The 18,439-nt window shown below is 35.7% G+C and overlaps 1 protein-coding gene across 3 annotated transcripts in view; it reads left to right on the top strand.

Moving 5' to 3' along the window:
* Positions 1-18,439, top strand: part of hivep3 (HIVEP zinc finger 3) — an 80,651-nt gene that overhangs the window by 10,967 nt on the left and 51,245 nt on the right. For 2 of the 3 annotated variants that reach the window (XM_031896894.1, XM_012957355.2), the window contains exon 2: positions 12,303-12,367. The exons of the other annotated variant lie outside the window; for it this stretch is intronic. The gene's annotated coding sequence lies outside the window, so the exon portion shown is untranslated. The remainder of the gene's footprint in view (positions 1-12,302; positions 12,368-18,439) is intronic. 3 annotated transcript variants of the gene reach the window in all.

Here is an 18,439-nt window from a genome sequence, read left to right as displayed (position 1 = left end):
ATCATTCCCATTTGCTGATCAGAAACCCTGCGCTACAGTTACAAGCTCCTACCCAAACAAAACTGGCAACATATATCCTTACTTCATTATACATAGACATAGGGGCACATTCATGAAAACGCGAGTTCGAATCCCTAATGGGATAAATTCGGATTGGATATGATAATTTCTTAAGATTGCAAATATCACGAATATGCTTGCGAAAAAATCATATTAGTCACGATAATATCGTATTAGCGATCGGAAAGTCACAAAATTTTCATATCCGAACGATCGTAAAATGCAGGAAATGCAGGAAAACCTTTCCTTCTGTGCATGATTTTGGAAGCCTCCCAAAGGAATCAATGGCACTCTGCAGCTCCAACCTGGCCCAAGGAAAGTCACCATACCGAAGCTTGAATGAATCCGAAACTTTCGTACTCGGCGCGACAATACGATTTTGTCGCACAAATTTTGTCGCAAAGTATGAAAAAGTCACGAAAAATACGCAAAAGTTGCGCAAGGTACGACAAAGTTGGCGAAAATACGCCGATCGAACGCTCGGAGCGTTCGTGGATTAGTAAATGTGCCCCATAGATTGGCACCAGCAACATCGATTGTAGTTTAAGCTTTTAGCACAGGCCTGCAAGTTAATACTGTTAGGAATGTAAGGGCTGGCAGGGACATAACCATATATGCCAACACTGGTGTGAAAAGAAAATCAGCCACTGGTGCACAATGTAGCACTTGTGTTTGTAGATCAGCCCCAATGTTTAGCATACACTGCATTTAGCACAGAATTACTATAAGGGAGCATTCTGCTGTGAGCTTACAGCAATTTGGAACACTTTGCTGTAAAAAAAATATCCAGGTGTTATTTAGATATTTTCTGCATTGTGGTGCCATCTTGATTCCCAATTGGTCTGTAACCACCAGAATGAAGATCAGTATTGAGTGCAATAAGGTAAAGCAAAATCTAGACTAAATAAGCTGTAGAAATGTGTGCTGTTGCACACACTGCTTTACATGACATAGACGCAATTAGGGGTACAGCATATTATTGTTGGAATATTATTGTACCCCAAAATGTGGACTAGCTGCAGCAACACATGATTACTTTGCCTGGCAGGCTACCTCTTTCCTTCTCACCCCCCCATTAAATGACTCATAAGTACATTACTAAATATCAGCTTTCTTCCTCATTTAAGTATACAGGTAAAGAATATATTAGCCATAAACCCGCTATGCAGTGGGGCTGTGGAGTCGGTACATAAATCCTTTGACTCCAATTCTGACTCCTCAGTTTATGGCACCACCGACTCTGACTCTAGGTACCCACAATTGCTTCCAACTCCACAGCCCTGTTATCCAGAAAATTCCGAAGTACACGAAGGCCATCTCACAATTTTTAAAAATTATTTTCTTTTTCTATGTAATAATAAAACAGTACCTTGTATTTGATTCCAACTAAGATATAATTAATCCTTATTGGAGGTAAAACTGGGTTTAATTAATGTTTAAATTATATTTTAGTAGACTTAAGGTATGGAGATGCAAACTATAGTAAGATTTCTTATCCGGAAAACCCCAGGTCCCAAACATTTTGGATAATAGGTCCCATACCTGTATTTGCAACAAAATTAATAAACGAAACTGCATTAAAACCGCATTCTCCTTGAGGGCTGATCATTAGCCTGCATTTATTCAGGTGGCCGAGAATCGGACTTTTGTGGCCATAGCCATATATGACAACACTGCAGTTTGATTATTTGTTTACACAAGAAAGGTGGAACAAATAAAATAAATATGCTTTAGAAAAACCCTAATTACAAGCACACTTTTAAAATGATAAAAAATAAATAAAAAAGAAAATAACAATATCTGATGATTGTGTCCCTATAACAATTAATGTTTTCCTAGGCTGCAGGCTTTGACAGTATTCATTTTTAGGCAGGCCACTCTTCACCTCTTGTATTGTAATCTTCTTTGTCGTTGTACATAATGTGTGTGTGCATTGTATATACCCATATATGGTACAGTGTTGATGCATTATAAAAACGTGTTAATGATACGTTGTAATAATAATAGCTAATAATTTAGATAAGAACCACTAATTTAGCCTCATTGTAGGCTACACAGACACATTGAAGCTGGAGGAAAGGATTTGGCACTCAAGTAAAACAAAATCTATTTATGCTATACTTAACTCTTTCAGATTATAACCCTATTAATTAGAAAACACATTATTTTAAGATGTGACTAAAACTTATTTTACTGATAATGTGGAACCACTCTGTGATATAGACATCATTATCTTAAATATACAAAATATCTTTTTCTGTTTAGTATATTTTCTATTATCCATCTAAACCAATGGTTTAAACATGTTTAAAATCACAATAATTGTTGGCCCAGAGTAGTGTGTTCATAAAGATTCATATGTGTGTAGACATCGTTCCCAAACTACTCTATGTACCGTTCAGGTTCATTAGGCTATGGTCTTTTCCTTTTTGTCTGAGGAGGCACATGGAATATGCGATATGTCAGTGACTTGGAAAAGCTGGGCTGCTTCAGGGAAGCTCAGAAGGTAGGTTAAGGTGAGAGACTGCCATTCTCTTGCTGCTCTGACTTGACCTTTTAACAAAGAAAGCAAAAGCCCCTGCTAGCTATTTAAACATGCAAGTCATTTATTAAGTTTCCTTTACGGGTTTGTTGTGATATATTCTTTTATTGCAGGTGTGTAATGAATATTCCCTGTGGGAAAATCAATTAAACGATCAGTAGTCTCCCAAAGCATCTAGTGCATTAGAGAGTGTCATCTCAGATCCTTTCTGTGGACCTTATTGTCACGTCCCTGTGACACTTCTGGTGGCAGTTGCAGAATCTGCCTTGATGCACATGGAATGCGCAGCTTGTTAACTTTTCTGGGCTTTCTGCCAAAAGCTACTTTTTAAATTAATGAAGACAACATTATCAGTAGTTAGTCTTTATAGTGAGCCATAGTTATAGCGCTGAATAAAATAAAGCCTATATAGTCTATTGTATCCCATTATTAATCAGATAAATTTACTCAAAAGACATGGATATTTTACAACTTGATATTTTTGAAATCAATATGATTTAATAGGACACCAGCTAAAATGTATAGAGGAGAAATATTGTAGAGTTTAGCAGATAAGTTGTTATATTGTATTGTGGAAACTGAATGGCAGAGCAAAAGAAGAGCCAATACTAAATGGAAGCTTTATTTATAAATTGTGGTATAGAAGGCCAGACAGTAAGGAATTGGTTATTGCATTTTTTGTTTTTTAATCCCATGCTGTAGTCCAACAGTTGATCAGCCCCTTTTAAGTCAGAACAATGTTGCAGGTATATTAAATTATGCATATTACATACACTTTGTTATGTATATCCTATGGCCACTAAGACTGACCTCAAAATAGCTGGATTTTGTGTTAGGCGTGGTTGTGTGGGACTGACCTGAGTCAAGAGGATCTGGATTCCTGACAGAGATCTGTCACACACAAGATGGCACAAGGCCTAAAATATGAAGGTATGGTAAAGGAAAAGTTGAAAACAACAATGTATAAATGAGTAGAGAAGGAAACAAGAAACTTTAGGGTTGATTCACTAAAGTGCGATAAAATGAGCTCTATTTGTAGCATGCGCTAAAAATTTTATCGTGTCTTATTTTTCGCGTCTTAATGCACGATTCACTAAAAGGATATTTGCGTTAATTTAGACGCGATGCTGTTTGCGCTATTTAAGTCGCAAAGACTATTTTCATGAGGTATTTGATGCAACGCGCGCTAATTAACACAACACAGCACGCTACTTGTTGCACGCGCTAATTAACGCACGTGTGCTACTTAGCGCGCGCACGGCATATTAGCCATACACATCATTACATTCGTAAAACTACTTTTTTGAAAATGACCATTTCCCTACATCACTATAGGGCCAAAACATACTTGAATAAATCAGACTTCAAAGTCTATATTGTGTTGCCAAAAGCTCATGAACTCTACTTTTTTATAATTACCGCCTGCCCCAAGTAGGTGTTAATTTTCGCACAGACTAATACAATATTTAGCGCGTCTAAGTGTTTGTGAATCATGCGTTAGTATTATTTATGCCCGAGAATTAATGCAATGTGGTAAAATTAACGCATTCGGTTGCGCGCTATTTAACACATGCGATATGCGACTTCACGCATGCGATAATACTGTAGCGATTCGCACAGTTTTTTTCCGTTCCAATTTTAATGCAAAAAAGCATGCAATAAGCGTTATCGCACTTTAGTGAATCAACCCTTTTATGTCTACTGCACTCCTAAAGTTGATAAACAGAAGAGTAATTTTGCTTTTAGAATATGGATTTGCTTTAAGCCAGCATGCACAAGGTTGAATTAAAACAATTTTACTACTTTTTTTTAATTACCTGTAGCATTTGTTTAATTTAATGGATCATAAATATATTATGCCCAGCTTTTCCTGGGACGGTCTTACTTTCTGGTGTGAAGTACATAGGGCTTGCTGGATATTGCTAGGTATATAAATAATAGGTAAAAATGTAATTGTATATAGATACCTTGATTAATAAAATGACATGGAAAACATGACATCATTGCTATAAATCTTTTCAGGTCCTTTCAGACAACTATAAGGGTAAAAGAACTGTTATTTTTTTCATTTCCATGGCAACAGGTAAACCAACATTAGCATCGTAAACAGCAGAAGAAATCTGATGAAGTAAACAACAGTGAAACATATGGGATGCTGTGAAAAATGGACATTGGGTGGAATTTCGATAACATTTTTTACCAGATAATGAAAACGATTTTAAATCATAAGTAACATGATGCCCCTGTTTGGAGACAATGATGTATACTATATTACCTAATTTGTTTCTTACAGCAGGCTAAAAAAAAAATCTTACTGCAAGGGTTTTTATACCAGTAGGGGTATTGTTCAGAATGTTCAAGTTGTCGTCTCAGTGTACTGCCGGGTTAAAAGAAGATATGAACCCTACTACTTCCCTGGCATACTTCAATAACAAACCAAGACTGGCATTATAAAAAGGAGGGCATTTAAATGATTTTTTGCTAATTTGCACAGCACAATAAAACTGTTGGTAGGGAACTCTACAATCTACATTTTTATCCAAAATGTTAAAATGATATAGGTTTTGGCTTCACTTTATCTGATCAGATTTTGTAGCACCCTTCAAATTTTCTGCTGTCACACATGGTTACATGGTAATCAAACTGAAGTCTCCTTGTGTAATTTAGCCTTTAGGAGATGGACTTGGGTATATTCTTATAATAATTGCCATGAGCACGGGAACCTTGAATTACTGGTTTAAGACACATTATTGTCCTACAGCAACATATCATCAGCTATGGTTGACATTTAATTAATAGGTTTTTGGAAATATTTAAAAATGTAATATCAGTTTTGCAGTGATCTCCATCATTCACCTCTTTTGTTTTTCTACATCTCCAGAGTTTAGTCTCATACAATTAGCAGCAGCTTCAAGCATTTTACTGGGAAAGTCAGTGTGTGTGTGATCAAAAATATGGCAGCCAGTAGCAAACTCATTAGAAGGATGCTCTGGGAAAGTGAAGCTAAAAAATTAGATAACCAAAATACCACATTTGTAGGAATCATGAATACAATTTGCTGTATTAGAAATGAGCAATTTATATGTTAGGTTGATATCCAAAAATAGGTTGACCTATTTTTCTCTTGTTCAGTTTTCATTTAGCATATGTATGTGTCTGTCACATTGGAAAGCAAAGGACCCTATTTTTCTTTCTGCTCCAGTTTGATGCCAGTCATACAGAACAGGGTTTGGGGGGACCATTGCAGTAACAGATGCTTGTGTGCTTGAAGCCTTAAAAAATTGGAACATCTTTGTGGTAGTGCTCAGGGCAAAACAGACTTTGTAGAGACAATTATTTATATCAAGTAGGAATATTATCTTAAAGTAAAATGTATGGTCATTCAGCTGTTGGTGAACTTCAGCTTGAAGACCACAACGTGAGCAGCACTGTGGTACTGTTGCTACCTTTTCCTGCTATATCAATAATTCCACTCATTGGCAGACCTAGGTTTTATTATTCCCTCAACTACTATAGATGTTGCCTTTGTAGTGAATAAGTAGATTTGTTGTGTGTTAGTAAGCTTTCTTCCTGCCCAACTGCTGCTCCGTGTGGCCTCACTATGTATACTGTGAACCAGATTTTCCTAAGGGATAGACTCTGAGTCTAAACTGTGAGTCTGATGAATCTGAGCCCCTTAATAAGTTATGGTATTGCTCCACATATTTCCATGTTTAGTTCACCTTTAATTTATGTCATACCACAAGTGTGAGGTGTCGCAAACTAGCACGAAACATGAATACAACACCCTTTATTAGCAGGATTCAAACTGGAAATTTATTGCATTCAAGAGTAAAAAGGTTTGGGGGAAGCAAGCAAGTACCAGTTGCAATCCACAAGGTGAACAGCTCACTTTTATCAGCAATCCACTGGTACATACAACATAGCCCCCTAGTGGTGTCCATACTGACATGTTCCCATAATGTGTCAGTACAGGTATGGGACTTTTTATCTAGAATACTTGGGACTTGGGGTTTTCCAGATAAGGAATCTTTCCATAATTTGGATCTCCATACCTTAAATCTACTAAAAAGTCATTTAAAGGTTAAATAAACCCAGTAGGATTGTTTTGCCTCCAATAAAGATTAATGATATCTTAGTTGTGATCAAGTACAAGGTACTATTGTATTATTACAGAGAAAAAAATCATTTTTAAAAATTAGAATTATTTGCTTATAATGGAGTATATGGGAGATGGCATTTCCCTATTTCTGAACTTTTTGGATAACAGGTTTCCGGATAACAGATCCCCTACCTGTATTTCTAGTAATGCACTATTGATTTTGTATAATACCTACTAAACATCTGGTTTCTATGCAATCACAATGTGCCTCCAGTGGCTTGGATGCCACTGGAAGCAACATCTAAGGGGGCTGCTCCCAAGCCACTGGGGATCACTGGGCTAGACTATACATTTTTTATACTGAGGCTATGGGAAAAATTCAAGGACATTTCAGTTGCCAAACAACATGCTCCTCTTCAAAATTCATGCCAATCCACATTGCATTAATTCTACAATCTACAATTGTAGATTTTAGTATAACAGTAGCCTTGGATAATATGCTTGTTCAAGAAATCATCCAAGCCACTCTTAAAGGCATTACTAGAATCTGCCATCACATCACCCAGCAGGATATTCTACAACCTCACTGACCACACAATGAAAAACCACATACACTGCTTGAAATGAAAGAGAAAAAGAGTAATCATGTCCAGTTGCCAGTCCTCCCTCATAGTCTACAAAAATCCCCAGATCCTTCTCAGTTAAGGATACTCCCTACACACTACTATTTAGTATATAACTCACTTTTATATTACTTCTATCAAAGTGCATAACTTTGCACTTATCAACACTGAACCTCTTTTTCCAGACAAGGGCTGGGGAGAGCCACACACTGACCCAATAAGGGCACAGATATGAAATGGCTGCTAACTAAACAAGGGAAAGGAGATAATTTCTATAAAAGTGCCAAGATTACAAGACAGTGGAAAAGCAGATACATATGAGAGAGTATATGTGGGATATTATTTAGGAATGGAGTAGAGAGGAGGGGAGAGAAGAAAAGATGATAGAGGAGAAGAAAGGTAAAAGGGTGCACATGAAGAGGGTAGTAGTTGAAAGGAGAAGAGAAATATAAAAGAATAGAAAGTTGGAGGAAAGAGAAAAAACAATATAACTGGTGATGTGTTGGTTGGGGTCATGCCGCCATAATAGTAGGTCACAGGCCATACTTTTAGGGGCACGTTTACTAAAACTCTAACATATCTTAATTTTTTTATTTTTCAAAATTCAAAACAACTAATTTCTATGAATGTCTGACATTTACTTTAAAGTCTGAACTGAAAAAGTGCGGGAAAAAGTCACAGAAAAGTTGCGACTTTTTCAAATTGTCGCATCAAAACCTCTTCAGCATCACAAATCCAAAACCCCTAAGCAAAAGAAAGATCTGCTATTGACTTCTACTTGATCTCCACAAGTTTTAGCTGGCGTATTATCGGATTCGGATTTTTCCGTTTTGTCACACAGTAATCGGAACAAAATGGGTGTAGAGAGATGGTTCTATAAGGAATAAGATTGGGGTGGGAGCTGGGGAGACAAATTGGCATAAAATACAGTTAGTCCAACTATGTTTACACTAACAACTAAACTCCCATTTTATACACATGGTATGATAATCATGAATATCCTGTCTAATCCCAGATAAATTAATTTGATATTTTCTGTAAATTTCAGAGGTTGACCTTTTATTGTGTATGTGAGATATTCTATTGTTATGATTTAAAGTACTTCCCTAACCACTCCGTTATATTGGGGGTTAGAGTAGATTTCCATTGTCTTTGGCTCCTTCCCTGGCTGCTTAAATATGAAATAGGAGGAAGAGATTTTTTTTAGTGATGACTGGACCTGGCAACATAGAAAGTAGTATAACTGCTGGGTCTTTATATATTTGATGACCTGTGTCCAAAATGGTTGGATCTGCCTACAACACTGCCATATTGTAGTGTGGTGGCTTTTTCTGTATTACATCCCCAGCAAACTGGGTACTTGTCAGGGAACATCTGGGAGTGCATTTACTAAAACTCTAACATTTTAGTCACTTTTTTTATTTTTAAAATTCGAAAAAACTTATTTCTACAAATGTCTGAACTGAAAAAGTGCAGGAAAAAGTTGCACAAAAGTTGTGGATTTTTTTCGAATTGTTGCGCTGAAACCTCTTCTCTTTTGAATTGTCACACAAAAAAAAACAGCTTAAAAAAACCAAAACTCTACAATTTTGAAGCAAAAGAAGGATCCCAATGGCAAGGGACATCTGCCTTTGACTTCTACATGATCTTGGCAGGTTTTAGCTGGCAAATTGTCAGATTCAGATTTTTAGACATTTTGATGCATAGTAAGTCTTGAAAAACTCACATCTTTTTTTCAGTGACTTTTAGCTCTAAAAATCCAATCAGAAAGAGACCATTTATAAATGCCCCCCCTGGCGAAGGATCTCCATGCAGAAATACTATCTAACAATCATTTTATAATACGTTTCTTGAGTTGTCGTGGAGGCACTTGAGACAATATGAAGCACTGCTCCCAATCTGCCAGAAAAAAATTTCAGTTCCCATTTGTTTGTAAATTTAGGGTTCATTTCATGCTTCAATTGATAAGTGCTGCATATTCTTTTGAGATTGAATTAGACTGGCATTCCTGGTTTAAGGATAGATTATTGAAGTCTTTTGGGCTGATGTTCACAATTTGCAAAATCCAAATCCATTATTGGTTTTATGATGGTTCATATTTTTTGAGAACAGCATTATAGTGGAAAAAATTGAAAACCTTTGTTGTAATATTTACTGCAAAATCATCCATAGTAAAAATGTGTCTTAGATCTTTCTATTTTCTGTGGCCGTTACTGTCACATACATATAAAAACCCTACTGCCACTGAGGATCTCTGGTTGTGTTTTTTTTAACGTGTTTGTCATGCTGTGGCTGCAGGGGGAGATTTTGTCCCACTGCTTCCCTCTGTCTTTGTCTCTGTGTGACATTCCATGTGTAGTAAAGCAGATGCTGGCGAACTGCTGTTATTATGCTCTAAATGTGACAGACAGAGCTGGAGAAGTGGGAGGAAGGAAGAATCATGCTCATAAATATTTTGCAGTGTCTTGTGTAGCTCGCTGTTTATAAATGGTAATACAATCAACCTAATTAGGACCAAGATGTATTTATCAATAATAATTTGTTTAGTAGTTTTGTTCTTAGAGTATGCACTGCTGTATTCTTGCTAGAACCATCTGGTAAGATTCAAAGCTCCAGCCACAATGCATACTTACATTAATAAATTATTATTATAACTGGAATTGTTACTGGGTTCTACCAATTATCCAATTTAAAATTTGGAGACATAGGGGCACATTTACTAAACAATTTAGAGAAAAAGTCGATTTACAAATGGGGCCTTGCCAGTTCTGATATTGTTTCTTGAAAACTTTTTTGAGTTTTTTGGAAATTTTTCGAAAATAACTCCCATAATTTGTTATTTATTAATAGTTAACTTTTTTTTGTAAAAAAAAAAAAGAAAAAATAGGCAGGTTTGATTTTTCGAGTACCATTGAGTCCTATGAGGAATAGTAGTGGAATAGAATAGTCAGTGACAGCATGCCCTTGACACATTTTCAAGGAGAAGTTAATCCCCCAATTTGTGTTTGTTTCACCCAATTTCAAGAGGAAGTGAATCCATTCATAGTTTCTATTTCACATGTTTTCAAGGGAAAATTAATCCTGTATTTTTTTCCATTTTACCCAGTTTTAAGTGAAACTTAAACACATTATTGTGTGAGTGCCAATGCTCCTACAATCGCTGCTGGAGCAGCCCCTATTTGGGAAAAATAAAGAGGATTCATGGAAACAAATGTCGGTTAAAATCTTTCGAGTTTTAATGATATTTTCTGCTTGAATAATTTGTGATTTTCAAATGTAAACTCGAAATTCTCGTATGACTGATTCAAGCATTATCGTTACATTTTATAAATAGAACAATGATCGAGTTTAATTCGAATTTATACCATGTCGAGTTTATACAAATTGAAGGCCAGAAAAAAACAAAACTATTGTTTTTACAGATTTTTATTATATTGGACATATACTAATGGTATGTGTGTTGCATTTTATTTTTGTATATTTTTATTTATATACAGGTATAGGACCCATTATCCAGAATGCTCAGGACCAAGGGTATTCCGGATAAGGGGTCTTTCCGTAATTTGGAACTCAATACCTTAAGTCTGCTAAAAAATCAATAAAACATTAATTAACCCCAGTAGGATTGTTTTGCATCCAATAAGGATTATTTATATCTTAGTTGGGATCAATTACAAGGTACTGTTTTATTACTACAGAGAAAAAGAAAATCAGTTTTAAAATTCTGAATTATGTGATTAAAATGGAGTCTATGGGAGACAGGCTTTCCGTAATTCGGAGCTTTCTGGATAACGGGTTTCCGGATAAGGGGTCCGATACCTGTACTATATTTTTATATTAGGTGCTGTATTTTATATGCTCAAAACACTGCAGAATCCATTTTTTCTGATATAGACAAGGTGCAAAAGTATCATTGTTTTTGTTCTTTTCTAATGTAAGCTATCATTGTGGCCAGTTTTATCATGAAATTAAAAATGTAATTGATTTTTATAAAAGATCATTTCAAACTAATTTCAAGAGGTATGGCTTAGATTAATGTTCCCTCTAATTTCTTCTTGGCTATGTGTGCAAAAATTTTCTTTTGTGCACACTTTTTAAAAATGTGTGCCCAGTACAAAATTATATGTTTTCACACAAAATTCCTTGTGTGCACAACAAATTATTGTGTGCGCTGGTCTCACAATTTGTGTTCCTGTGCACAAGCGACCAGCTTAGAGGGAATATTGGCTTAGATGTACTTTTCTTACCTTTCAGTTACTTTCAGTATGGTTGAGTATGGACTATTCTTAGCAACTTTTCAATTGATCTTAATTCTTTATTTTTTCTATAGTTTTTGCATTATTTATCTTCCTGTTCTGCCTCTTTCCAGCTTTCAGAAGGAGTCATTGACCCAGGCAGCCAAAAAGCAATTGCTGTGAGGGTATAATAATTTTAATTTTATTGTTACTTTTAATTACTTTTCTTTTTAATCATGTTCTCTCCTATTCATCTTTACATCTCTTATTCGGTCAGCTGTCTGATTGCTAGGGTAAACTGGACCCTAGCAAATAAAAGTTTCAAAAAACTAAATAATTAAAAATATACAAAAATAAAAAAATGAAGGCAAATTGCAGATTATCAGTCTGTATCATACCAGAAATTATTTAAAGGTAAACTACCTCTTTAACGAGGATCTAAACCTAAAACAAATCAAAGAAATTTATGTGTGCTACTTCTCTGAGCACATTTGCAATTTACATTCATATTCAATTTGGTAATATCTCAGAAACCACTTATGGTAAGTTTATAAAAATTTATTTTTTGGGTTTAGATCCCCTTTAAATAGTGGGGTGTCCATGCATTCTATATTGGGCAGGATAATGGTGCTGGTCTCTGATTGGATGGACATACTTTTTATAATGGGACTGCAGGCATGTTATGGTCTGGAACCTAAAACTGTATTAAGTTATAGCTTGAATGTTTCCTTTTTCTACAGACCCTACTGCAGGAAGAAAATACAAAGTGGCATAGTATTCCTGCACAGAAAATCTGTTAATTAAGGTAGGCCTTTTTACCTGCTGATTTAGAAATTGTGGGTGGTGACTTGTGATGAAAGTAATTGAAATGATCTTCTGACTTCTAGTATACTGATCAGAGCTAATTGCTGTGTGGTTCCTACTAGTAACTTGATTATTTGGAAAAATTGTAAAATTGCAGCTTTTGTTCAAGAACATTGTAGACTTTTAAAAACATTAAAATGAAAATGTGTTACTTTAATTTAATAAAGTGTGATGAAAATTACATTCAACAACCCTTAATATCACCAACCCAGCTTAATGTCATGTGGCTAATTTACTATTGTAGGTTCTAAATAACTCTACTGCAGTTACCAGTAGTAACCAAACAGCAAATTGTTTTTTTGTGTATTTCTAGCCTGTGCCTTCTCTGATTATTTTTCATTTCCTCTTCATATCCTTTTATGTAGCAATGAACCCCCGTGACACATATCCACTCTTCATGCATTCTCTGCTGCACTGCTCTGTTGTTTTCATGCCACAGTTTACCAGTCATTGTTGCCACTTTTCTCTTGGATTCTTTGGATTGCTAACAAGCCATCCTAATTTATGTGTTCAAGGGCACAGAAAGCCCAACAAGCTTCTTTGGTCAAATCTGCGGTAATGCTTGCCCCAGCCCCCCACACTTAGGGGCACATTTACTAATCCACGTATTTTGCACGACTTTTTCGTATATTTTCCGCGACTTTTTCATCGCCATCATGAAAAATTCGGATTGGTTTTTCCGCCGTTTACAATTGCTCAATACGATAAAGTCGTGACGGCAACGAAAAAGTCGTGCAAAATACGAAAAAATCGCGACAGTGATGAAAAAAACGCTACAGCGTGTTGTATTATAAAGTCATATATATTATCCCTTAAATTTTGCAATGGTTAATATATTCTGTAATTTCATTATTAGTCCACATCTTCATGTTAGGTTAGGGTGTTCACTGTCTGCATTGTAAGTACTTTTGATTATGTCTCAGAGTACAGACCACATGGACAAGAGCTAAGATCTCATTATACCAAGCTTATTATGCCTTTTGTTCTAGAAGATGTATACAAAAAGACATTTTAAACACAAATCCATTTAAATCTGTCTGTTTATGAAAAGTACCCAGTAAGCTTAACATTGTTCTGTACTCAGTAATTAATAAATGTATTGAAAAATTCAAGAATATTGAATTAAGAAAGAATAAAACTGGGGGTCTTACAGTAACGGAATAGCTTCTCGGCCAAGGTGGTTGACATTGTGAATATCAAAATAATTACAAGAAAAAGCTAGAATCTTAGGTTTTTAAAGTAGATACAAAAAAGGCAGATGGATAGGGCCAGGCTGTTAGGCTGATCTATTTGGTCTTAATAGAGTCACGATAAATGAGTGGGACTCCACTGTGTGTCTTCCATACAGCTTCATTACTGATGCAGTAAGGAATCAGCCGGGGTGGCTGAGCAGGTGCAGTGTGTGTGTCTCATCCGATTCTACAGTGCCAGCTAACAACACTGAAAATCTCCTCCTTCCCTCATGTCCTAGGATCACCTCATACAGCACTAAAAAGGATAGAAATTTAATAGCCATTTTTTAAAAAAATTTTTGTTAATGCAAGCTTGTGTATCTATTTTAATTTTAAACACACATTTTAGTTATGAGACGTCATAAAACGTAAGGAAAATGTAAATAATAGCATTATTTATTTATTTATTGGTATAGGTAATGAAGGAGAAACTATTTAAGGGCAATCGAAATATAAGTATTTGTTATTATTTAAAGTAAATTATACTTTTTATTGGTTTATTAAGGTAAAATATGTTTACAATGTTATTGCCACCCCCCACTCTTTTCTTTGGCTAACTTATTAGGCATGTATTTATGGTCTGCCATTGCACAAATGTAAATGTAAGCATCAAAATATGTATATGGCACAAAAACGTAATACACTGGGCCTATATTTAATTATCCATAGGATCCACACAACTTCTAATTGTAGAAAAGGTTATTTCTCTTTTAAATGTACAGTTATTGCCTCTGAGAGTTTCTCTTCTGAAAGACTAGTTGTGATGCATTGGAATCACAGGACTATCTATTGAAACTGCTTCTCTTATGTAGCAATGGTCAGCCAAAAATTAGCTCAGCAGCCCAAGCATAGGCATGTGTATTAGAAATTGGATAAAACAAAACAAATAGACATAAAGTATTGCAATATGTAGTGTGCTTTTTTAGTAATAAAGAAAACAAACCTATACAAGCAATACACAGTAATATAGCTAATTATTATACTTTAAATAGTGCTGATATATTCCCTAGGGAGATTACACATCACTCATAACCTTTACTGCTAAAATATGAGAAAGGCTTAGGAAAAAGGCAAGGTAGCAGTGTTTCAAGATGTAGGAATGTTCATTATTAACACTTTTCTTTCTAAAGCATATTCTACAGTGTTCTACAATAAAGGGGTGTATACATGAAACATGAAAATTACATACAAATACATACTAGCAGATTTTCATTACTGTATAATACCCATTTTATATTTTGAGGTAACTAACAGTTTCTGTAAACATTCATGAATGTTTGTATTTTTTGTATTTTATCTTTATGATTTAGTTCCTCTTTTTACTCAGCAGGACACAACCCACCCACCAGCACTTTGCTCTGTGTCTGGCAATTTACATACATGTATGGAAAGTAGAAAGACAGGTCTAATTTTACTATGCAAAAGCCACTCATAATAAATATAAACCCAGCCAATAGGATAGGTGTTAAGTTTTAAGTAAATGGTAATTTTTTCAAGTTAAATCACCTTAATTACTTTAGGTTCACAAAATATACTTCAGGAAATGGATTGTATTTAATGTACTGGTTGGTTTTAAAGCAACTTCCAAATAGCTGTAAAATGAATAAAACGCACTTTGCCATTTTTGATAAATTTTATGTTTCTTAATTTTTTTAAAATAGAATGGGAAATAGGGGCTGCACCCTAGGGCTCCTAGAAATGGAATTGTATTAATGCCATTTTACATTTTAAATACATTTGTCTATTGTAGGAAGATCACAGTGTATTAAAGAATACTATCAATGGTAGTACCTGTTGGGCATTAATTGACATATATATCTAAATATATATATCTTCTCTGCTCTATTATCCTCATTCTTTCCCTACCCAATTTCATATATTCGCCCCTCTTCCCAGCTTCATCTTTTCACTCTTTGCTCCAACCATTTCAACCATTTTGCTTTCCTACTATTCTCATTCCCTTCTTCCCATTGCCCCATTCTCTCCCTTGATTTCTCTGTTACCCTAACCCTTCTTAATTATTTTGTTTGTGTTGTCCTTCTGAAGTTTATATATAGAAACTTAAAGACTGAAAGCTGCAAAGAAAAGTTTACTGATATACTCAAATTAAGAGTAGGCTGGGTGGCCAAACATGGACTGAAATAGCTGCAGAGAAAATATTTCTGATAGACTGTGATTAGTTAAGAGTAGGCTTGGCAATGGGACCGGCCAGCTCTGAGCTGGAGAATATCATTAAACATTCTTGCAGCCTTTAGTCCAAGCATGATTACCTATGAATGCATAGGCATCAGAAGCACATTATATAGTGAGAATCACTGGGCACTGGCACCCCAAGAGCATTATACAGCAAAAGTTGTAAGAACTGTAACCCCCAAGCACATTATATAATTAGAAACAGTGGGCACTGGCACCTCAATTAACTTTATAGACGGAGAGGTTCTTGGAATCCAACCACATAATATAAAATGCTGTGGATACTGGTAGCGCAAGCAGTTTAGATACAGTTTAGATACAGTTTAGATACACGCTGTGGCCACAGACACCCAGAGCATCACACTGCAACTAAGTAATACATCTGAAACTATAGCAATGCTGCTGTCTAACCTGCAGGAAGGAAAAGCTGAAATCCCAGTTGTAGTATTAAGATTTTCTTTTATGGAGCAGGGTTGAACAGCTTGCTTTCCCACAGCATGTGTGACCACAGATACACCAGTAATTACAAGGCCTGCACTGCTGCAATAATGTTTTTTTAAAGACAGCAAGTGTTACAAATTTAGCAGGGGCCAAGTACACAGATAGCATCAGAGATGAAGCACTTATAGGAAGAGAGCTCATAACACACAGTGCAACCTTGGTCAGCTATTTCTCTTTGTCCAATAAGTTAGGATTTGCACATGCACATTGGCTTGTTTAGGACTCAGATCTCTCCATAGAGGGGTTTTACGTGTGCACGAAATCGGAGTATTACTATATCATATGATTTGCTTTGCCACCAATATGGATTCATTCAGCTTAGTTGGGATCAACTACAATGCACTGTTTTATTAATACAGAAAAAAAAGGAAATTGCTTTTAAAAATAAGAATTATTTGCTTGAAATTGTGACTTTACACCTTCCCATAATTCTGAGCTTTCTGGATAAGGGATCCCATACCTGTATATGGCAGGGGTATCTGCATACCACTTTTGATTAATAAAAGTATCTATTTGAGTCACGATAGTTGGTGACAAAAATGTATGATTAAACATTCAGCCATGGTATCACCTGCAACAAGTATCAATAGAAGAATTAATAATACTAGAGAGCTCAATGACTTCTATATTGTTCCACTCAAATTAATCAAATTTCTGCTGCGTCAAAGCTATCCATATTCACTAAAAGTGAAAGGTTTGTGACGTAGAAAAAAGGAAATAACAGTTCATTTATGGTAGGCTATGGAAAGGTTCTGGTGAATGCCAAAGCAGGAAGTATATAACTCCTTAACTCGAACACTGATTCCAAACTGTGCCTGTGCCTTGTCAGTGCAAAAACTATTTGTCAGAATCATAACAAAATGGATTCCATTTGGTGACAACTGACAGCAGCCCCTCTGGCACTTACCAGAATCTACAGATTGCCAGTCCGAGCCTGCAGAGGTATAAAGGTTACTGCTAATGGAGTGTTGACATATTCTCTGAAGTGATGAATAGCACTGGTTTGCCAGGAGGACTCTACCTGCCTAAATGCATAATAGTGACTGCAGTGTATTTAAAAGAGGAATAATGCTCCCAAAAGAATGTCATTGTAGAAACCACCCCAGACAAGCAAAAAACCCACAAGCCTGTCCCTGTTGTGAACCCTAATTTGTGTCTTTGCCTTGCTTGGGTCTTTCCTTCTGCCATGGGGCTCTATGCCCACTGATGGTGGCTATGACCATTACTTAAAGACATTTACAGTTGTGGCCAAAAATAAAGGTACCTTTGCACTTTTTTTCAAATAATTCACAAAGTACCTTAAAATAAGTTTGAAGAAGGCAAAACCAAGTTTCAGTTATTCTATATTTTGCTATTGAGAATAGAGAACATGGTTATAACATTAAGTAAGTACAAAATCTTTTTGTAATCTGGTCAAGTCAGTTGGATATTAACAGTTTTAGGCTCAACAGCTTTCTTTGAAGGTCAGAGTGTCAGCAACCCTGTATATGCACTACTGTATAGTCAGATAACCCTATGGTTGCCAACTCTATAACTTTCAGATAGAACCACTGAGCCAAAAGCCTGGCTCAATAGAAAAGAAATGAATGACAAAAGTGCTCAGTGTCATTTTACTTCAAATAATCTTTTGGGTCTAGATCACTTTAACTAGTGCTATAAACACTAGGCTGGCACAATGCTAGTGAAGAGGCAACCCTAAATAAAAAACACAAGGCCAGCTGTTACTGAGGATCCAGAAACACTAATGCTTGGATGGCAGCCTTAACTAAATCACAATTGCAGTTTATGTGTGAAGAATATTTCTAGCTGTGCCTTATAATAATCCTTTTTAAGCATTCTTTCCATAGTCAGGTTAATTCACAGCAATAATCTGCATTCAGCTTGCCTCCGTGCAACTATATAGTGAATTTTGTGATGGTTGTGGGCATATGCTGGGTGGGAGATCCTGCAGGCATAGTTAGTCTAAATCATAAGCAGGGAAGCAGCAATTATTTGTTGTAGGTAATACAGATTTTAATAAGAGATTTGTATTAGTGTTTTCATTATTTTTGATAATTTATTCTCATTTATATAAGTGAGGCACAAGG

The sequence above is a fragment of the Xenopus tropicalis genome, chromosome 2 (genome assembly GCF_000004195.4).
Source record: "Xenopus tropicalis strain Nigerian chromosome 2, UCB_Xtro_10.0, whole genome shotgun sequence".
Taxonomy (NCBI): Eukaryota; Metazoa; Chordata; class Amphibia; order Anura; family Pipidae; genus Xenopus; species Xenopus tropicalis.
This window is presented reverse-complemented; position numbering and strand designations above follow the sequence as displayed.